Source organism: Protomyctophum parallelum (assembly GCF_964188405.1).
Source record: "Protomyctophum parallelum genome assembly, chromosome: 10".
In the NCBI taxonomy this organism is placed as follows: domain Eukaryota; kingdom Metazoa; phylum Chordata; class Actinopteri; order Myctophiformes; family Myctophidae; genus Protomyctophum; species Protomyctophum parallelum.
Genome location: NC_139704.1, coordinates 38,864,923 through 38,888,340, shown reverse-complemented (window position 1 = coordinate 38,888,340; position 23,418 = coordinate 38,864,923). Strand labels below are relative to the sequence as shown.

Below are 23,418 nucleotides of genomic sequence, written 5' to 3'. Positions count from 1 at the left end.
AAAAAAAAATCCTACGGCAATGATGGATAGGCTTCTACATATTTCATATTTTGGCTATGTGAAATAACTGTGGCAGTTTTAATGGTTAATACAACTTTACATTGTTTTCATTACACAGTGACATATACCTGGAGTAGAGGCAGCAGGTTTAGAAAATAGGGTTGCTGATATTTTCTGCTGCCCTGCGGTTGGCTTTTGGCTTTTTTTTGGTGGCATTTTAATGTGCGGTGGCAGTGGCACCACAACACACACGCAACAGAAACACAACACGCCGCTGTGTTGACAGTGTTGTTACAAACGATAGTGGTTCTACAACTATTCCTACGTGGATTTAATTTTTTATAACGTAGGATGAGGTCGCGTGTCCCGATGGTCTCATCAAAGAGAATTTTAATGATCAAAGACCTTTTTGGTCTTGACTCGGTCGTATTCTGTTTTTTTTTTTTTTTTTTTCACCAAATGCCAATAAAATAATATGAGTCGCGCATATTTAATAGAGTCGGTCGGCAACCGGAAACCAAAGTTTTTTTTTTTTAGGCCTAATGCTCATTGTCATGGTCAAGATCATAGCTACCCTACACTCAGATATTCAAATGTCCGCATGAATCTCTCTTTATTAGGTGTGTGTGCGTGTGTGTGTGTGTGTGTGTGTGTGTGTGTGTGTGTGTGTGTGTGTTTTCAGCTAGTGCTCGTTGACGCTTGTTCTGTCAAATAGGTCTATTCTAAGGTATAGCATATACTTGTATAGACATATATCACACTGTGCACAAATATATTAGCCTACCCTACATAAATCTTTGTGTTTGAACACAAAATGCATTTGTAGAACCAAAAAACGTCACGCTTCGCGCGCACACTGTGCGGCCCTCCACACACAATCATTCTACAGTTGTGGCCCTTGACCTAATCTAGTTGAATACCCCTGGTCTAATGGAATTCCACTGGCCCTTATGATTGTCTTCTGTGTGATCAGTGTTTGTACATGAAAATAAATTCTGCATATTTGCTAATATCACTGCCATCATCATTTAGACTATGTTGCAATGCCTTCTACAACACTTGTATATTAGATAGATCATGCTCATTGTCATGGTCAAGATCATAGCTACCCTACACTCAGAGATTCAAATGTCCGCATGAATCTCTTTTTATTAGGTGTGTGTTTGTGTGCGTGCGTGTGTGCATGCGTGCAGATTCAACTCACCTCTATAATGACTGAATTCCGAATATGGCTGGCACAATAACCTACCTGACCTGGGAGAGACCTATGCTCCAAACTTCCAAAGAGTACTGTTTCTAGTTAAAAAAAATTGTGTGTTAAAACACTATGTTTGCTTTTTCCCCTGTGACGTCGTGTGGCAGCCACAGAGCCATCTTCATCCGTCACTGTGTGACGAGTGTGATTTTTAAGTGTCAGTATTTGCCCTTCACACTCGTGTGAAGTGATGGAGGCCTTTTCTTTGGCTTTTGTACGTCACGGGGGGGTCCATAGACTTTGCTGCTACATGATGACTACATGACAAATTCTCAGGTCCTGTTTCGATTTACTGTTTCTGCGAAGCTTTTTCTACATTGGTTACAGTTGTACTGTTTCTTTCCTTTCCTCCTTTATCCATCCTGCCTTGTTTCATGTATGAAACAAAATTAGTTACAAGATATATTTATATCGGCCACATCATTGTCATTTAGTGCCCTAAACAAACATTAAAATATTGTCTGGCAAACAATTTGTCATAAGTGCTCTAAACAAAGATAATCTTCAAAAGCCATGTATTGGAGGGGCTAGGGCATTCACTTCTAGTCAGTAGAGACATATATAGACACTCGGTCAAACATTAGTGGTTTGGCATTGCTAAAATAAACCATATTATTTGCCAATCTGCCCAATGTTTATGACCAGTTCTTATAGTATGTTCTTGATTACTTACGTTTGTTGATTACTTTTAAAAGTCCTTAAATTGTCACTTCAGGGAGGTTGAGAACCACTGCACTAGAGATCGGTTATTATTCCAAACTATTGGATTGTTTACATTTTCTGCAGAAGTGCACATTATGTTCAGTTTCCTCTGTAGGGGAAGACTTTAAGCGTTTAGGGTAGTGATGCGCGGGTCGACCTGTTACCCGCGGGTTGGGTCAGAGCGGGTCAACTAGTATACTGTACACAAGTTGAACTGTAACCCGTGGGACAACCTGCAAGTTGTGTAAACAAATGCCGACTTTTTTGGCAGGTTGGGGCAGGACAAATGATCATGAATGCGGGCACCCGCGGGTCGTTTGTTCCCCCAAGATTAGCATCACTGGTTTAGGGCCATCACAGAACCATGGATTAATCAGTCTATGTGGTCTACCGTCTAATTTGGGTTAGTCATGTTCATTTTTGCTGGGTAGAGCAGAATGATCAGGCCTCTGAAGTCCTTCTCCTGATCTCTTATTAAATCACTTCTTGATACATAAGCCTCTTTTATTAAATTACTTTTTGATCCATGAGCCTCTGCCTCCTCGTTGGTGACAACAGTGCAGAGTTTGACCACTCCATCTTTCAGTTCCTGTTCTCCCAGGATGGCTACCAACGGGATTCCTGAGCGCACACAGTACTGCACCTGGTTCAGGTATTTGGGGTTCCTTTTGTACTCTGTCTGTGCCTTGATGCCGGCAGTCCAGAGCTCGTCTGTCAGTCGGAGTCTCTCCTCCAGTAAGTTCTTCTGTGCAGAGACCACCATGACCTGCACCTCTGTGGTACGCACGGTGTTAACCTTGGCCTCCATGATAGAGAAGATCCTCTCCATGCCAATGCTGACCCCGACACACGGTACCTGCCTATCCTTGGAGGAAATCTTGCCCACCAGGTTGTCATACCGTCCACCTCCAGCCACACTGCCCGTGCTTGCGGTTCTCTTGGGCCACCGCGCCCGCCTGGATCAGCACGGCCTCGAAAATTACACCTGTGTAGTAGTCCAGACCTCTGGCTAGGCTGAGATCACACAGCACCTTGTCTGTGACCTGGAAAATCTGCAGGTAGTTGAAGAGCTCCTTCATGTCGGTGAGGCCGGCGCGAATCTGGTCGCTCTTACACATCTCTGTGTCTTGAAGCAGGAGCTCTACTAGGTCAATACCACCCTTCATTTTCACATATTTACCAATCTGATCAGCTACCTCCTCTGATACGCCCTTCTCCATTATCTCATTTTTAACATCTGACCAGGACAATTTGTCCATTTTGTCTACTGACGAACAGATGGTGCAAAACCTGTCCTTTGGAACGCCACACAGGTCAAACATTCCCTCCAGAATACGTCTGTCATTGACCTTGATGCAGAAGTCTCCCAGCTCCAGCTCGCTGAGTATTTCGTAGATGATTTTCAGGCATTCTGCATCGGGGACCATATTATCATACTTTCCCGCTATGTCAAAATCACATTGGTAGAATTCCCTGTAGCGGGCCAGGCCTGGGTTGTCACGGCGGTAGACCTTGCCTATTTGGTAGCGCTTAATGTTGGTGACGTTGTACATGGCCAGGTAGCGTGCAAAGGGCACGGTGAGGTCATATCTGAGAGACAACATCTCTCCACCTTGGTCCTTGAGGTCGAATATCAGCTTAGCGTCCTCGCCATACTTGGCTGTCAATGTCTCTTTTAGTTCAAAGACAGGTGTGTCGTGACGTTTGAAACAGCCCGTGATGGAGCACCTTCTCTCTGATGGCCATCTGCGAGGGGTTGTAGTCTCTTGTTCCCTTGGGAGTTTTAAGGACAAACTGGTGTTTCCTCCCACAGTCTCTTGCTTCCGCTACTTCCTCCAACCCCTTTTCCATTTTCAGGACGACCGCCTTGTTCTCCATCTTGATCTCATAATTGCCCTTTTCCCCCTCTGTTTCCACCTTCTCCAACTCCTTTTGCATGTTTAGGATCTTGATTCTCTATCTTATCTTGAGAATGTCCTCCAGGTCTGACTATATCTCACAAAATAAATTAAATGTAAGTAACTTGACACGTTTATATAGTTTGGTCACCCCAGGCGAGCCACCAAGTCATCGTGACATCAGCTCCCATATATGGTGCCCAGGTCATCGTGACATCACGTGACATCAGGGATGGATATCCCTGATGTCATAGTAAATGCGACCTGCTGTCATAGTTAAGCCCATATATGGAGATCACTGATGTCATCAATATTGGCCCCAAACTCTACATCTGACCTCAAACCCTTAGATCTACATCTCCATATATGGATATGTCAGAACCTGTTCTTCCATATTTTGATCCTTCCCCATCCATCCTTCCACTTCGATGTCTCCCTTTTGACTTATACCTGTCCATTCAAACTCTAGACGGACCTGCCCCAAAGTTATTAGTGCAGCTGCGACCGGCAGCCGGCGAAAACTAGAATTCTCAACAGGCCTGAAAATTAAGGCCCGGACCTACCTGGGCCCTCATCAGACCCTGTACACTCAAGAGAATGTCCCTTCTACCACCCTTAGATCTCCATATACTGTATGGAGCTGACCTGTTCTGACATTCCATATGTTGATCTGACCTCATCAAACCCTGTACACTTAAGACATGCTCCTTATATGGCCAGTACAGAATTAATTCCATGTTGATCTGACCCCCCATGCCAAGCCGCCAGCACCTGCCCAGCAGCCTGCCATCAACAAGGCGGATGCGTGCACACTTCTCGCCCTCCAGCGTCTTACTGGTGAAGGACAAAGTTTGTTTTGTGCACACACACCAAAAGCTGGACATAGCATGGGCTAGCGCCCCTCAAAAATGTTTGTCTTCATGCTCCCCCAAAAGTCTGCAAGGTTGTAGTCCGGAGGACATTGCCAACATGTACACCCTATTGAATGGTGAGAACCATGCTTTAACTGTCATGGCCCAGAAGCTGCAAGTCCATATCTACTGTATGCCACCAGCAACCTCTCTCAGGTGAATATGTCAACCCAGTTTGTCGAGTCTTTGTTGGAGGTACACAGTAAATTTGTTAAGCTCATTGACGCAGTTATTGGGTGCACTTGAGAAGGGTTTGACGTCTGCAGTAAATCACAGGGAACCCAAGTCCCACTGCATAGCCCCTGAACTACTGGCCAAGCACTGTGACAAAGTGCTGAAGTCTGCACAGGGACTTGGGCGATGAGCTGCATGGCAAGCTGAACAGCCTAATCACGGTGTTGAAGTACATTGAAGACGTCTTTCTGACGTTTTACTCCAGAATGCTATTGAGGCGGTTAATAGATGGCATGTCATGGTCAATGGAGTCCGAAGACGCCTTGATCAACAAGCTAAAGCAAACCTGTGGCTATAATGACTACGACTAAATATATTGACAATTTTGTCAAGTAAAAACTAGGAAGACGAGGAAGTGCTTGCAGTGCAAGCCTTGCACAAGATGTGAACACCAACAATCTGTCAATACTATTATGCAAGATCCCAGGGAACTTCTGCAAAGCGTTGTACTTGTGTCTTAAAACCTAAGGTTCAATTTAATTGATGTAACCGTTGTCAATTTAATTGCCTTTTACAAGACGCATCCATTCTTGTAATCGTATTCAGGTCTCAACCATTGTGGTTAATTTTACAATTTTTTTCTTAAAAACAAAAATATTTACAGTTTCATTACCTTTTATAAGACACATTCATTGCGTGGACATGACAGCAAGGCAAGCGAGGTGAGAGAGACTTTATTTAATTCATGCAGGTGTTCGTTCTTTATTTATTTAACAAGACACCAGTTAGTTGGGCTTGCAAGTTGCATGTGCGTCTGTGTGTGTGTGTATGAGAGAGGGGGGTGAGGCGGGCAGCAAGGCACAGGAAAAAATTTTTTCCCCCTGTAACCATGGTTTCCATCGTCATATTGCAGGTGTTCATGTCGCAAAAACGAAGGCGAGGCTTGATTTCATAGGGCGTGCCAGATAGATTTCAGCCGTCACATTTATTAACATCAGAACGAAATTGAGGAAGGATCAGCTGTTTGCGATCACTTTATAAATGCCGTGGCGACGTGGGTGTACTACGAAACCTGCACTCGAATCTGTGGCAGATTTTACACTCGATTGATAAATGAGGGCCTAGAAGACTCCACAATGTGAAACTGAACATTACAAACGCACACTGCACAGCTGCTTCCATTAATTGACTGTCAACAAGCTCCTTGGAGGTGTGGCTATGTGTAGCATCATATACTTATCTGTGTTGCCTAATGCTATCATTGTTTTGTGTTTGATTTGATGCCTTGGAAAACATTCAGACTATGAAGGAAATGTGTAAATTGTAATTGTATAGTTGGTCTAACTCATGGGTCATGGTTTACCTTGTTTGAGTAGATTGGTCCAATTGCTAATCATTGTGGGTGGGTCTCATCTGGTATATAAGGGAGGCTTGTGAAAATGTTTGGGAGGGAATCCTGAGTGGAAAATGTTCAGTTTGTCTTGAGACTAACAAAGGAGACAACTCTAGGGGAGAGCTGCCAGGGCCTTCCAGGAAGCCGTAGCCTGTTTTCAGTTTCTTAAGTTCTTGGTTTGTTGTTTTTCCTTAGTTTAGTTGTCAAGTGTTCAGTTCTTACTTTCTGTTATTTGAAAGTTATTTGAAGACATATTGTTGATAAGTCTTTATTCTGGAAGTATTGTTTTTGCCTGCACAGTCAAATCCAGCATGGGTTGTTCACTCTGTGTTTTGAGGTAAATAAAATACCAAAAAAGATCTACATTCTTGGACTGTCGATTCTCGGAGCCTTGGCCATTCGGTCAACTTTACAGGTAGGATCGCATATAACCCCCTATAAAACAAATTGCTCAACAGCCGGTCAGCAAGTGGATTCAAGAATGTATGAAATATGCAAATATAGACTATTTTAGGCCAATAAAAAATATTATACTATATCATCAGAATTCTGTATAAGAAAAGGGCTACTCTGGAATTCTTCTTTCATCAATCAATCGATCGAAAAGATAATAGACATTACCATTATTTCCACGCCTAAATCTCAGTGTGGATGGCAGTAGAGACCCATCGCACCATAAATATTACATGAGGCAGGTCACTGAGAAAGTAATTGGATTTTAGAGTTTGCTGATAGCACTTCACTATCTCCGTTGAGATTTATAATGTTGACTACTTGACTTACTGTACAAGAGAGAGAGAGAGAGAGGATAATCGCAGACAGTTTATCCCAATGCTCCATCTGTCTCTCGCACCCCCACCCCAACAACACTGGACAGAGAATGCAATTGTTTTAGGGCAAAACGGGTGTCAGACTAAATCAACTAAGAATAGCTTTGGGTAGAGTAATGTCTCATTCGTAATGAAGTATTTGTGTCCTTTTCATCTAATATTACTCTGTTTCATTCTCTCTTTCTGCCCCCCCTCTCTATCCCCAGTCTTTAGCTGAAATTAAATTTATTTGCATAATGAAAGATCAAATTCACTGTGTGGGGGCAATAAATAAATAAAATATGACTTTCCTCTCAGGGGCGGATAGTTGGGGTATAAGCCATGAGAGGAAGGGAGAGGTGAAAGAAACTATAAAATGAAATTATACAGCCACAATAAGACGTAATTGCAGCGCTTACAAATACCAAGATAGGCCCTTTGCATTATTCCATTTGAGCCACAAAAGCTCATTGAAAGCTCGGGCGAGCCTTATACAGCGTGATTTCAACTAATCACCGGTGTTTTGTTTTTTTTAATTATAGCATCACCAATCCTAGTTTCACCCGTCCCTTTCTAGGTGTTAGAACTAATTCCAATTTATGTTTCACCATGCTAATTCTCAACAAGCTCTGACATAGAATCTCATCTAATTATGCTGTTCTTCTTCATCTATCTGTTAGGGGACGAATCCTACACAGCAGGCCATGGCTTTTGACTCTTGTCCATATGAGACTATAGTTGACTCTTAATGTTCAGACGACGAGAGAGACTGGCAGGGAAGGGACGTAGTAAACTGAGTTGAGGGAGTTGGTCATTTTGAGAAAGGACAATGCCACGTGAATTTTGATGCTTTCTGCTGTTTGTTTATGTGCCCCCTAAAAGGCCAGGAAGAGCTGCACAAGCAGCAAAGACCATTGCTGACTGTGTGCATGAGCAGTACCCGGACGCACCAGCAGTCGCTTTTATCTTCTTCTTTCTTCAAAGTAAAGTTTCAGAGTAAAGACCCGAAATAGCTCAGTTGGGAGAGCATTAGACTGAAGATCTAAAGGTCCCTGGTTCAGACCTGGGTTTCGGCAGTTGCAATGAGGTACAGAAAACCATATGACTCTCAGGCTGATCTCACTGGTGGAAAAACTGTAGATTATCTGTTTAGGAACTAACAAGTAACAATCAATACAAAAATTTATTCTGGATGTGGTACTTGCAAGCTGAAATAGCTCATTTGGGAAAGTGATAGACTGAAGATCTAAAGGTTACTGTACCTGTGATGTCATGACATACTTTTTATTTGTGTTTTTTTCTATTCACTTGGTCATTAAGGTCCACAGAATGAGAGGTCTGCTTTGCCGGAAAGTTATGGACATTTTTGTATACCACACCATAGACAACATGGTAAAATGTGAATGACGTGACATGTCAAACTAGGGGTTTTTCATGATTCTGAATCTATTCCAAGCATTCGTTTTGCACGAAAAACACTCGCCTTAGCCTAAAAAAGGCGATAGCCGCCCTCACAAATGTGATGAGGTCAGAACATTTTTCACAATATTTCCGGCAGAGCAGACCTCTCATTCTGTGTTCTGTGGACCTTAATGACCAAGTGAATAGAAAAAATCACACCTGTGTGAACCATAGACTGTAAAAAATATGGACAAAGCGTTCCCTGGGTCTAACATGGACGTAAAATGAAGCCTGTTATTCCTGCACTGTAAGTCGCCATCTTTCTAGATCCGTTTGGGCCCAGCTGGCCATTGGCTGCCCAGACAACGAGGCGGGACTTCCCCCCTTCTTCTCCGTTGGTTTTTATTTTGACTCGAGTGGGTGGGGACTCCCGATCATAGACTGTAACGGTAGCCACGCCCCTCAGAACATACGCGACTTTATGGTCATTTATTTTATAAATGGGACCATAATTTTCCAAAAAGAATATTATGACATTAGAAATGAGACTTTAGGCGGGCCACGCTCATATTTTCTGGTCTTGTCCTAAAATTCAGAAATACTGGCAGGACATCCATTCCACCTTGGAGACCATTCTGTGTTTTGAGATACCTCTGACTGTTTCTTTTCTACTGTTGGGAAATATCCCTGAAGAGTTTCTAACACATGATAAATATTTAATCAAGATCCTCTTAGCAGCAAGTAAAAAAGCAATCACACGACGCTGGTGCCAGCAGGACCCACCAACGAAAGATCAATGGATGGACATTATTGAGGAACTGTATTCTATGGAAAAACTAAAATTCATACTTAGACTACAAGAGGATAAATTCTATAAAAAATGGGAAAAGTGGAATCTCTTCTCTCAGCCTAACGATATTGCAATTGGATTTCATTGAATTTTTTTTGTAATATGAGAAATGCAGCCTTTTTTTTTCGTTTACTTTTTGTCTTTTTCTTTCCGTATAGTCTTGTCAGTTGTGTTTTTCTTGTCTGTTTCGTCCTTCAATAAAAATTAAGTAAAAAAAAAGAAAATAAATGAGACTTTAAACTAGTGACTGGAAGCAGAAAGTATTCATAACCATGTTTATTAAGGTAATACAGTCTAGGTGAAGTTGGGCCCAAATACATGGACTTCTATGGGGCTATGGTTTTTTTTGGGTCCAGTGACAGCGCCACAACAGGCCAACTTTCAGGAGTTTCAGACTTCACAAAATATCTGTCTGACTGCCCCCCTGGTGTGAACTGAGTGGTGCAACTCCCCCCCCACCCACCCCACCTCTCTCTCTCTCTCTCTCTCATTAGCAGGCAACAGTGCAGCACTATCCCTCTCTGTGTTTCTGGCACAATAGCGCCCCTACTGGTACTCATAGTCATATACTGGTGAACCAGGGGGGCAGTCAGACAGATATTTTGTGAAGCCACTATTGAAAGTTCATATAATGGCCTGTTGTGGCGCTGTCATTGGGCCCAAAAAAACCCATAGCCCCATAGAAGTCCATGTATTTGGGCCCAACTTCACCTAGACTGTATTACCTTAATAAACATGGTCATGAATACTTTCTGCTTCCAGTCACTATTTTAAAGTCTCATTTCTAATGTCATAATATTCTTTTTGGAAAATGATGGTCCCATTTATTAAAAAAATAATGTCGCGTATGTTCTGAGGGGTGTGGCTACCGTTACAGTCTATGATCGGGATTCCCCACCCACTCGAGTCAAAATAAAAAACCAACGAAGAAGAAGGGGGGAAGTCCCGCCTCGTTGTCTGGGCCAGCCAATGGGCCAGCTGGGCCCAAACGGATCTAGAAAGATGGCGACTTACTGTACAATACAAGGACTGACAGGCTTCATTTTACGTTCATGTTAGACCCGGGGAACGCTTTGTCCATATTTTTTACAGTCTATGAGGTGAACACATAGGTGAACACATACAGTAGGTGAACACAGACATTGCTGTTCCTTAACCAACGGACCAATGACGGACGGACTAGTTGAACAGGTGACCGGATCCAGTGGGCGGGGCTTTGGATTTAAATAGGAGCGGCCATGTTTTTCCCAGCATGCTGTTTGTTTTGGGATCCATGAGGCTGTTTCACTGCATGCTGTCTGTGAGCAGAGCTGTTTGTTCCAAGGTAAGAAGCGTTTGTTTGAGAAACACGGTTTTATCCTTGAACACTGTTATTGTTTAGACATTAGAGGATTTATAGGACTGTTTATTGTTTAACCCATTCTGACCTGAGATCAGATTCATACGAGGTTTCCACTGGACACACACTGGTCTGATTAACCCATTCTGAGATCAGATTCTAAAAATGTCAGTCGTTCTTTGATTTTTCAAAAAATAGCAGAACTACAAGCTCGTATCGCGCCACTCGGTGGCGCGATACGAGCTTGTAGATCTGCTATTTTTCAATAGCTAAAGCACAACATGATGCTAACACCAAAATGGGTTAAACATTAGAGTATTTATAGGACTGTTTGTTGTGACACTAAATGGACAACAATGTCATCAATGTTTGTCCTTTTCAGGCCTCATTCACACATGAAGAAGACATGTTCTGTTTCCCTGCCTGTGTTTGATGGCCGCCTCAATGCTTTTCCAATGGGAGGCACATGGTTTGACCAAACACTTGTGTTTGATTGCCCCCCTCCATCAAATACAAATGTTTGGTCAAACCATGTGACTTCCATTGGAAAGGCATTGAGGCGGCCATCAAACACAGGCAGAGCACAGAACATATGTTTATGTGTGAAAGAGGCCTTGGGCCTCGCTTACACATAAAAAAACTTGTCGTGTGTCTTGTCTGGGTTTAATGGCCGCCCCAATGCATTTCCAATGGGAGGCACATGGTTTGACCAAACATTTGTGTTTGATGGAGGGGGGGCAATCAAACACAAGTGTTTGGTCAAACCATGTGACTCATTGGAAAAGCATTGAGGTGGCCATCAAACACGGAACAGTCTGTGTGAAACATTTGTCTTGTCTGTGTTTAATGGCCGCCCCAATGTATTTCCAATGGAAGTCACATGGTTTGACCAAACATTTGGTCAAACCAAATGTGGGGAGGGGGATGGAACACAGCCATCAAACAAATGTTTGCTCAAACCATGTGACTTCCATTGGAAAAGCATTGAGGCGGCCATCAAACACAGACAAGACACAAGACGGGTGTTTTTTAGGCGTGATCGAGGCCTTAGAGAAGCTAACAAACGAACCATGGTTCCCAACATTGGTGGAAAGTAAATCATTACCTTTACTGAAGTATAGTGTAGAAAATGTACTCTATTTGGACACTTATCTAGTTTGTAGTTTTGTAATTATTACTAAACATACTAGCCTACATTGTTCATTTACCACTACAGCCATATTGTGGCCATTTGAAAATGGCTGATCTACAAGCTCACAATGCATTGTGAATGTGATGTGACGCATTGTGAGCTTTTAGATCTGCTATTTTCAAAAGGTTTTTCTTCTGTTCAAAATGAACAAGTATGCAGATTGTCCCATTTGAAATGTTTTTACTTTGACTCAAGTTATATAATGTAGATTTTGAAGTTTAGATTTTTTTCCCCCCCCCCAATATCTTTAAGGGACAATTCACTTTAAAAAACAAACTTTTTTTTATTGTATTATCTACTGGGGCTTATGTGAACACTACAGTTTTTAAGTTACTTTATTCAGTAATTAGATATTAAATATTTTACTGCCCTGACCCCTTCCTATGCAAACTTCAAAATCCATTTGAACCATTTTAACTTATTTCCTGGTGACTGATGGTGTCCTTCAAATACATGAGTGGGCTGTGCCTTTTCATTTAGCCTACCGTTCTTATTCATCTTTTAATAATTTATTTTGGAAAATGCCCTCCAGAAGGAGGCCGGAACAGACTAAAGCATCAAAAATAAATAAGAACGGTAGGCTAAATGAAAAGCCACGGCCCCCTCACGTATTTGAAAGACGCCAGAAAAAAGGTTGGGTGTTTTCGATCAATCTATCATGGTTAAAATGGAGTTTGAAGTTACAATGTTTTGTAACGGAAAGGGGACGGGACAGCTAAAATGAATATTGAATATCTAAATACTGAATCGAGCAACTTAAAAGCTGTCTGCAGTGTTCACATAAGCCTGAGTAGAGGATAAAGTGAAATATCCTTTAAATATTATATGAATTTGACAATGTATGAAATCTGGGGAAAGAGTGTAATGTTGTTTTTTATTTATGTCTTACAGGTTAATCATGTGACCTTGGTGTCATGCGGTTACCTTGGATGGGGTCATCAGGAGATGGCTGGTATTGGTAATAGAGTGTCTACTCGGCTGAGCTGAAACGTATAACGGTGTCAACGAACGCTCCCTGAGATTACGAGGCGTACGGTGCTCGGGACGTATTGTGCCATACAACCTACGCGGCTCTATTAATACCGGCTATCTTCAACCGAGCGACGGAAGGCCCCCCACGGTACGTACCTGGATTACATGTGGCTGTAGTAGAAACAAGGGCTGTGTCACCATTACATGTTAAGTTGACCATTCATTGTCATACATATGATTGCGATTAACACATGAATACAAAGTTTAAGGCTTTTAGTCTTCATAAACAAGCTACACGAGGCAGATATGACTAATTGTATGCCTTAATTACTTATACTTTGCCAAAAAATACACTTCACCCCTTTTGCAACAATCTTATTTTAATTATGTTTGGGAGAAACGCCTTACTGAGGTTTTTATGTGTTTTTAGTATTTCAAAGTGTCCATGATGTCATGGACACTTCCTACCCAGACTACAATTCCCATAATGCTTTGGTGCACTGCTCCTTGTGCATAGGGGAGGGCTGTCTTACTGAGACAACATGTAGTCCAGGAAGGAAGTGAGCCCAGTGTCCATAGCCAAATTCCAATACCCAGAATCTCGGCTACTCGCTCACTCGTACTCAGTCATTCCAGCAAGGTGGTGTTATGGTGGAATTGGTGACCTGCTGAGATATGTGACAACCGTGTAGACAATCACATAATGTAAATGTGTCCTAATGTCAATTGTTGCAGTTTGTTCATTAGCAAAGTTCAACCTAACTGTATTTAGGCCATGTATTTAAAGACTTCCATGTAATAGTTGTGTGAACAAGATGGTCACATATTTGGCAGGTCACCAATTTCACCGTCATTTGCCATGCTGGAGTGAGCGAGTGTGAGTGAGCGAGTGGCCGAGATATTGGGTATTGGAATTTGGCTATAGACATCATGGAGCCCATGGACACTTTTGAAATGCTACATATCTAAAAACGACGATTACCCACATAAAAAACCCAGGAAAGTGTTTCTTGTCTCCCAAAGATCATTAAAATAAGCTCTGGTTGCAAAAGGGGTGAAGTCGCCCTTTAATGGGTTGAATCGTTAAAGCTGCTATAAGCAATAGTCAAATGTAATTACTTTATTTTTTGGTAGTCAGACTGCCAGCAATGGGTAAACAATATTTTGTGTCTGACACATCTTGGGGCCACAATCTGCATTCAAAGATGTTCCTAGCTTTGTCATTGGTCGATTTGCCTGTCTACTTCCTGATTGGTCAGTCATTTTGACCGGGTTCTTTTCTTTTTCTCTGACCAATAACAAAGCTTCTAGGAACATCTTTGACTGCAGAGACTAAATCATTTTTGGGAGTGTTTTAGTCATTGCTGGCGTCTGAATAAAATAAAAATCATTAAAATTGACATTATTGCTTATAGCAGCTTTAATCACAATTTGTGACATTAAAGTAAAATATTGGTGACTCAGCCCTGTCAGTGACTGTTGTTAATACAGTAAAATAATGGTGACACAGCCCTGTCAGTGACTGTTGTTAATACAGTAAAATAATGGTGACACAGCTTTCAGTGACTGTTATGACTTCCAAAATGTCATCCTGTAGGCAGACAACTAAATGTTTATTTTTTTCCCCCCTGTCATTTCAGAACGTGAAGCTGACAAGGCGACGTCGGTATTGAAGGTACAAACTCTATGCTGTTGTTGGTAGTGAAGGTTAGTAATGAACCTTGATTCCTGCTGCTTGTGTAAGTGGGCTACATGCTACATGCTACCATACCGTAGGTTGTCATTCGCACCGTGTATCGTTTCACGTCATTTGAGTATAATGCCACTCTACATCACATGCCACTATGGGCTATGTGATTTTTGTATTGTTTAACATAATATACGGGTAAAGCTTTCACGTCACATCACATTATGTATGTTCTGTTGTAGTCTTTCTGTACTGTTTTCTGTGTCGAGTTTGAGTTTCTATTGTTTCCTTTCTCTTTCTCTTTTAATAAAAAAAAGTGTTTTATTTATTTATTTATTTCTCATTGCTTATCTATTGCCCTAGTTCTTCACTAGTTGACTGTGTGTACAAATGTGATGTGACTTATATCCGGTATCATTATGGTAGCATGTAGCCTGCTTAACACTGTTTACAGCCTTCTATGCTGTAGATCTGTCCAAACTAACGGGAAGAAAATTATGGCAGATTTTCTTCCTTGGTTGGTTTGTTTTGTTTAGTGCTGATATTGAAGGTAAGTGGGCGTAGTTTATTATCTTTGGCTGTCGGGCAGAAACCTTGTATCTCCATAGTTCAATCTTCTGTAAATTTAATGTCCTTACTTGGTTATGCTACAGTGTCACACACTAAAGTAGCAAATAGCTGATCTACAAGCTCACGATGCAAAGATCATCAATTATTGAATATAACCTATTATGTTAATGTTTCGAACTGTTTAAGTATAAACAAGAGCTTGTGACTAAATAATAACATTGGAACACAGATTATTATATAAATATTATCGGATCACAAGTCCAGAAAATTAACTGTTTTGGACATGCACGGTTTCTACCCCGACCTTTCATCTTCTATTCTTTGCTTTAATAAAGTTATTGGTTTTTCTGGTCTCAGAGTTTTTTATCGCATTTTGCTTTATTTTTTATAAGTAATTTATTTCTTTCCTATCTATCACTAGTTCTTCACTAGTGTATGTGGTGCGTGTGTCGGGTCGTGTCTCGCATACAGTTTCTAATCATTTGATTGGAGCTGTATCGTTTCACGTCATTTGCGTTGTCATTTGCCGGTAAAGCGCCATCACGTCACTTCACATCAGATATGAACACAGGCCGTTATGTGATGTGCATTTATGTGATATTTCTATGTGATTATTTCACAAATTGCGGATAGCTCATCGCACGCCATACACTCTGTTCATTGCCCTTGTGTTCTAATGTCATCCTATGTTGTGTTCATAGTTTCTGTATTGCTGACAAATACTGGGGTCCAAAGAATGCTTCTGCCATTGCATAATTTGGACCTCGTATAATTTATGTCAATCGTCCACAAATGGCATAAATTGTAATGTATATTTAAATGTGGGCAATTCTTTTGAAAACACTTTACATGTCGATTTTAAAATAAGAATGTGGGACAACTGGCTAGAAAAACTGGCCACAAACTTATGGCCAACTGCTTGGGTGGAGACCAAGAATCTTTTTGTTTTGTTCATGTTCATAAAGCGCTCTAAGTGCTTAAAGTGAAAGTCCAGCAGCAAACTTCTAGGTCATAAGACTATTGTTGGTGCTATATTATCAGATCTAATTTGTGAGTAAAGCTTCATATAAGCTCACATCACATATGAACACAGGCCCGGTATGTGATGTGTGTTTATGTCTCGTATCATTTCACATTGGTGAGTAAGGCTTCATCACGTCATCCCCACATCACATGATGAGGTTAGGGTTAGGAATGTGATGTGGATTGATGTGATGTATGTCTTTTATAATGTGCGAGTGAAGCTTCATCGTGTCAGTTCACATCACATTATGTGGTGTGTATTGATGTGATTTATTTATGCTGCCATTTGCAGCTAAAACTTCATTCATGCCGGTCAGTAGGCGAGGCATTGATGATGGGCCTATGACCCAAAGGTTTTCTGCTGCACTTTTCACTTTTAGCACTTTGCAGCACTTTATGAGCACGAAAAAAATAAATTTTCTTAGTTTATGTCTGAGGAGTTTTCCTCATGGTATTTGTGGAGTGAGTCTTCTTCTGGATTTCAATTGTATAAAGACATAATCATGGCTATCATTTATAGTCCGTTATGATTCAAATTGTTTTGAATGTGATTGCTTTTGGACCTGTAAATTACAACAAAACCAATTAAGGCACTGGTGTGGTACTACTGGTTTACCAGAATGGGGTTCAACTCCCTGTGGTGCCCTCAATGTTGTATTTACATGGTTCATTTTCTGCTCATTGTGCTTCCTTTTCATAGATAACCCCCAGGTTCTTTACCGTGTTTGTACTCTACAGTTGGGTTACAAGTCCATTTAGGGACCAAGCCCGAAGGGACTCTTGGTCCCTTATTTTTCTCTCCTCCTTCCACCAAAAATGGCAGTTCTGGCTGAACTATGTGACCAAATTTGACTGCCATTGGATTTATGGCTTATAGAGGTAATGTCTTGTAGAAAGGATCACTTCTGTGGTCTCTAGCATTACACCTAGCTACGTGTTTAAGCATTTACATGTTGATTTCAGCTCTGGCACTTATTTCAGACATACTCTAGTATGTGAAGAGTCTGCATGTGCTATTGACTAATTTTGAAGAAAAACTAAGTTTTCCTCTTCTGGTGAAAAGCTGGAATTTGCACGATGGTCACATACTGTATGGTGGGTTTTTTTTTTTTGGCTCCCGATCATTTGAAAATGACGCTTGGCCCTATTTCTGATCGGGACAACCTCTAGAGGGCAATGCCAAACGGTGAGGACGCGAAGCCCACAAACATTGGCCAATGGGTGGCCCTATAGCACTCAACTGAAAATGCTAACTTTAAACGGGCATAGCTCATGAACCGTTTGACCGTGGACAACTTTTGCAAAATTCCAATATTTCACACTCGCTCACTCCCCTCGCGTCCTCCACTCACTCCGCCCCCAGCGAGGAGAGGATTCAATGCGAGGACAGTGGTGGATTTGCCTCTAGAATCAGAATGTACTACGCTGTCATTTCAAAGCGACGGCACATTTCTGCGATCACTTATGACGTGTATCAATTCAAAGGGCTTTATTGGCATGGGAAAACATACGTTTACATTGACAAAGCAAAAGTGGTGGAACGGTGTCACACAGCTGGATCACTGGAACTCCAAACCCAGAGCCGTACAGTGACTAGTCTACAGAAGAATATAGCCTCATTTTGTGCATGTAACTGAGGCCAATGTGTATGCCTGTATCTGTATGGTGACGTGTGCAAGGCTATTTATTCCTGAAATGGTGCATATGCGCAAACTTATATATTGCGGTATATGATTGTGAAGGGAATTTCTAACCAGCCCGCGTTCCTTTTTGCTTGTATGAATCACCCCCCCCTCTCTGACAGTCCCTCCTCCGGTCTTCATTTCACATATAAAAAAAAAAAAGAATTGCCTCATTCTTAGCAGTCTGTGCAATTAACTAGCTTTTGAGGCAGATGACGTGCGCACAATATAGCCTATATTTTATATAGCCTACTTTTATTATGCTTATATCACACAACGCAATAAAGCCAGTGAGTGGCTTGTTGTGGTCCTTTCACTTTCACATATGTAGGCTGTTCTGAAGCTCTAATTCAGCCAAAATGTGTCTTCAACAAATGGCAACGCTTTTTAGTTTAATGTGTGCGTCTGTGAGTGCATGACTGTTTGGTCAGCCGCAGCGCGCTGACCAGTGGATCGGGGGGGGCGGCATAGCTAGTATCGGGTTTCAAGCAGTGTTTTCTGTGCCACACGTGGAGGAGGAGGACTTATGTCACTGAGAAGGAAAATAACTAATATACACGTGATGCGGAAATCCGCCGCGAGGAGACAAAAAAACACCACCGAGCCTTCACCTGATGTACACTCTCTCTATGCGCTCTAAAACACCACCGAGCCTGCACCTGATGTACACTCGCTCTATGCGCTCTAAAACACCACCGAGCCTTCACCTGATGTACACTCGCTCTATGCGCTCTAAAACACCACCGAGCCTTCACCTGATGTACACTCGCTCTATGCGCTCTAAAACACCACCGAGCCTGCACCTGATGTACACTCGCTCTATGCGCTCTAAAACACCACCGAGCCTGCACCTGATGTACACTCGCTCTATGCGCTCTAAAACACCACTGAGCCTGCACCTGATGTACACTCGCTCTATGCGCTCTAAAACACCACCGAGCCTGCACCTGATGTACACTCGCTCTATGCGCTCTAAAACACCACCGAGCCTGCACCTGATGTACACTCGCTCTATGCGCTCTAAAACACCACCGAGCCTGCACCTGATGTACACTCGCTCTATGCGCTCTAAAACACCACCGAGCCTGCACCTGATGTACACTCGCTCTATGCGCTCTCGGAGAGCCCACTCGGCTCCTCCACTCGACTCCTCAATGGAGCAAGTTAACAATTGGCACGTTTAATAATTTCCGGGTCATGCTGGAATGACCCTGAGTGGGAGTGAGCGAGTGGCCGAGATTTTGGGTATTGGAATTTGGCTATAGATAACCATGGGTCTCCTCTTGCCTCACTGTTCTGACTTTTGACCTCTGACCTTAGATCACCTGCTATTTTATCATTCCTCCCACGATCTTTCATCAAAATGCCCAAACATTTCTATACATGAACTTTGGCCCTACACCGATACATCAGAAGTCTGAAGTCACGAAAAAAAGACTTACTGTAATATTTGTCGGTTTACTATACGGGTCCATCCCATGTAATTAGAATATTTTGTAAAAGTTTTTCTTCCGTAATATAATTAATAAAACGTTCATATATTCTCAATTCATTGTGCATAAAGTGAAGTATTAACCTTTTTTTGTTTTATTTTTGATTATGGCGTACAGCTCATGTACGCCAATGAATTAGAATATTTTGCAAGACTACTAAAACATTTTTTTTTAAACGAGAAATGTCAACCATCTGAAAAGTGTATTGTACAATATACAGTATTGGCACAGACAGGAAATGCTTCTCCCAGTTAGAAGCATAGAAATAAATACAAGAAAGACAGGAAAGATACAGGCAAATACAACTAGTAGCAATAATGAATGGTGTAAGATGTGCTATAGCAATGTTGTCAGATAATGTATTAGGATGTGGTGTAGTAATCCATGGTCGTTCTCTGTGAGGAGGCCGGGTCCACGGTCACACTTTTGATTGGCCCCCGTGAAGAGGCGTGGTCCACGGTCACACTTTTGATTGGCCCCCGTGAAGAGGCGCGGTCCACGGTCACACTTTTGATTGGCCCCCGTGAAGAGGCGTGGTCCACGGTCACACTTTTGATTGGCCCCTGTGAAGAGGCCGGGTCCACTGTCTCACTCGGCAGTCAGGTTGGGGGTCCATATTAGAGGTCCATGGAACTGCAGAGTTACACACAGTCTGCCATCGTGCAAATTCCAGCTTTTCACAAAAGGAGAGAAACTTTTTTTTCCCCTTTTTTCAAAAATGAGTTTATACTACAGGCAGACTCCACATACTAGACTAACTAGAGCATGTCATATATGGGGGAGGGGAGCACCTTTTATTTGGCCCATGGTCAAAAATGATGAAAAACGAGGATTAAAAAAAATCTAAATTTCAAAAAACGATGGGCTATAACCCATGTTTTTTTTCTCCATATTTTTCAAAACCTCGAATATGATGAAAAACGAGGATACTTTTTTTTTCTTCAAAATTTAAAAAAACGATGGGCTATAACTTCGGGTTACTTCAGTAACCTCAGTTGTATAAGTGACTCGAAGAAGAGAGTCATATGGGGTGCCGCCACCTGGTGGCGCAAAAGCACAGAAACTCTGCATGTACTCACGAACAATTCCATTGGATCGTGAACGTGAAGCTCACGGTGACCTCCCTAACCCCACCCACTCGGTATAAAACCGGGGGTTGGTCCCGTGAGCGTCATTCCTATCAATCTACCTTTCTGCCGCTGACAAAGCAGAAGGGCGTCTTGATGACTCTCTTCTTCGAGTCACTTATACAACTGAGGTTACTGAAGTAACCCGAAGTTGTCTTAAGTTCCTCTCTCGAAGAGAGTCATATGGGGATCATAACACTCCCGTATGATCACACCGGCTGATAGGACCGATCCACGGTCCACCTATCAAGAGACACACGCACGTCACCCTCAGGCGTGGCACGTGTATACTCCCGTAAGGAGGACAATTAAAGGCTACCTAGGTCCCTGACCAGGTAGAGCAAAGCCGATAGCGGGACAGACCAACCTGTCCGACTGCTATCAATCCCTACTAAGGAGCCGACAGCAAGCTGCCTCATGTGCCCGTGAAACGGGCTTGATGGCTAACCATCTCATAGAGCCACTCTAGGGAACGCTTATGCGAACATGGGGGCACTATGTACTGTCAATCACTGCGCTGCCGCACCCACGACCGCCTGGGCTAAGTCCCTGGGTGCCACGTCAAGATTATAATACGTGGCAAAGGTCAAGGGAGACGACCAACTTGCCGCTGCGCACACATCCTGGATGGGGACGCCCCGTGCCAAGGCCCAGGATGCCGCCATGCCCCTCGTGGAGTGAGCTTTTAACCCTTCAGGGAGCTCCACCACACTACTGGTGTAAGCCAGTTGTATAGCTTCCACAACCCACTGTGAAAGCCTCACCTTTGTTATAGGCTTCCCCTGCCACCTGGCGTGGGAGGCCCAAGAGACAAAGAGTTGATCTCCCTGTCTGAAGGGAGCTGTCCTGTCCCTGTACAGTCTGATCGCCCTGACTGGACAGAGACAGTGTAGCCGCCTGTCCTCCTCTGAGGCAAAAGGCGGTGGGTGGAACGCCAAGAGCTCCACCGGGTCACGACCAGCAGGAAAGGCCTTTGGCTTGAAAGACAAGTTCGGCCTAACCGTGACCTTAGCGTTGTTACCACTAAACCTCATGCAGCTCTCATTGACTGAGAGTGCGTGGATGTCACTAGCACGCTTCGCAGTCGTCAGTGCGACCAGCAGCGTGGTCTTCAGCGAGAGAAACTTCAAATCCACTGCCTCCAGTGGTTCGAATGGCTCCTTCTTAAGCGCATACAATACCACCGTCAGATCCCAGGCTACGACCAGGGATCTGGCAACCGGTCTAAGGTGTAGGACACCCTTCATGAACTGACGGATCAGCGGTTCTCACTCACCGGTCCGTTGTTCACACCTAAGTGGGAGGCGGATATCGCCGCCGAGTTGACCTCAACCGAGGACAAGCCTAGACCTCTGTCCAGGAATTCCTGCAGGTAGGTCCGGATGGGCCCCACCGAGGCCTGGAAAGGAAGGACCCCACCAGGCCTGGTCGAGCACCAACGTTCAAACAGCTGCCAAGCCGTGTTGCACCGGCGTCTGGTGGAGACTGTTCTAGCACTCAGAATAGTCTCTATGACATTCTGTGGCAGATCCGCTACCGCGAGCGGTGCCCCCTCACAGGCCAAACCCAAAGGTCCAAGTGCTGGGGGCGCGGGTGGAATATCTCGCCGTTGGCCTGCGTTAGCAGGTCGACCCTCAGAGGGAGTCGCCAAGGGTCGCGATAGAGGAGGGAAGCGATGTCCTGTCTCCAGGACCCCCAGGCCGGAGCCACCAGTAGCAGCCCCGAGCCCAAAACTCTCACCCTGGCTAGAACTTGTGGGATCAGTTCCAGCGGTGGGAAGGCGTAGAGTAGGCCCTGAGGCCACTGATGCGCTAAGGCATCCAGACCCAGAGGCGGCCTGCCTGTGAGGGAGAAGAACAGGGGGAACTTCGTGTTCTCCCCCGTGGCAAATAGGTCCGCCACCGGAACTCCAAATCTGCGCCACATTTGGCCCACCACCCATGGATGGGGGGACCATTCGCTGTAGCGGAGTGGGCCTCTCGATAGGAGGTCCGCAGCTGAGTTCTGGCGTCCTGGGACGTGACAAGCCGTGAGGGAGATGAACCGGCCGTCACACCAGACCAGCAGTCTGTGAGCTAGTGAGCACAGACGCAGGGATTTGATCCCCCCTTGTCTGATGATGTAGGCCATCGTCGTGGTGTTGTCCGTACGGACCAACGCGTGATGTCCCCCGAGGAAACGGCTCGAACTCCTTCAAGGCGAGGAAAAACACCGCCAGAAGTTCTAGACAGTTGATGTGAGCGGATCCCTCTAGGGAACCGTTCCACACCCCTCTGGCCGTCCTGCCCTCGTGAGTGGCTCCCAGCCAGAAAGACTGGCGTCCGTGGTGACCACCCTTCTGGACAGGGGCAACCCCAGCGGTACCCCCTCCGTCAGGTTGCGTCTGTCAGACCACCATTCCAAGGCCAATACACAGCCCAGGGAGACTCTCACCCGGCGCCGTGTGAACTTGGGAGGCAGGTGTAGAGACTTCAACCGGAAAGGTCTCATGTACAGCCTGCCCAGCGTGCCAGAGATATGGCTGAGGCCATGAGGCCTGCCATGCGCAGGCACACCCCGAGTTGAAGTGTGTGGCCCGTCCTGAACTGTGCGGCACACTTCAGTAGGTCGTCCACCCGGTCGGCGCTCAGTTTCGCAGTGTACGCGACTGAGTCCAACGTGATGCCTATGAAGTCCGTGGACTGCGTTGGCGTCAACATGCTGTTGGTATGGTTCACGTTGAAACCTAGAGAGGTCACGTGGGACAATACCCTGGCTGTGTTCTGTACCGCTTCCTGCTCCAAGGCCGCGCTCAGAAGCCAGTCGTCGATGTAGCTTGCAACCCGGAGACCCTGTTGCCGTAATGGGGCGAGAGCAGTTTCCGTGCATCGAACAAAGACCCTGAGACTAAGGGACATCCCAAAGGGGAGAACTGTATACTCGTACACTCTCCCCTGAAAC

The 23,418-nt window shown here is 43.9% G+C and overlaps 1 pseudogene across 1 annotated transcript; it reads right to left on the bottom strand.

Moving 5' to 3' along the window:
- Positions 1 to 2,351: 2,351 nt before the first annotated feature.
- LOC310865822 (histidine--tRNA ligase, cytoplasmic-like) lies at positions 2,352 to 3,895 on the bottom strand (annotated as a pseudogene). Its single transcript has one exon. The product of its transcript is annotated as a histidine--tRNA ligase, cytoplasmic-like (transcript).
- Between the last annotated feature and the right edge of the window lie 19,523 nt (positions 3,896 to 23,418).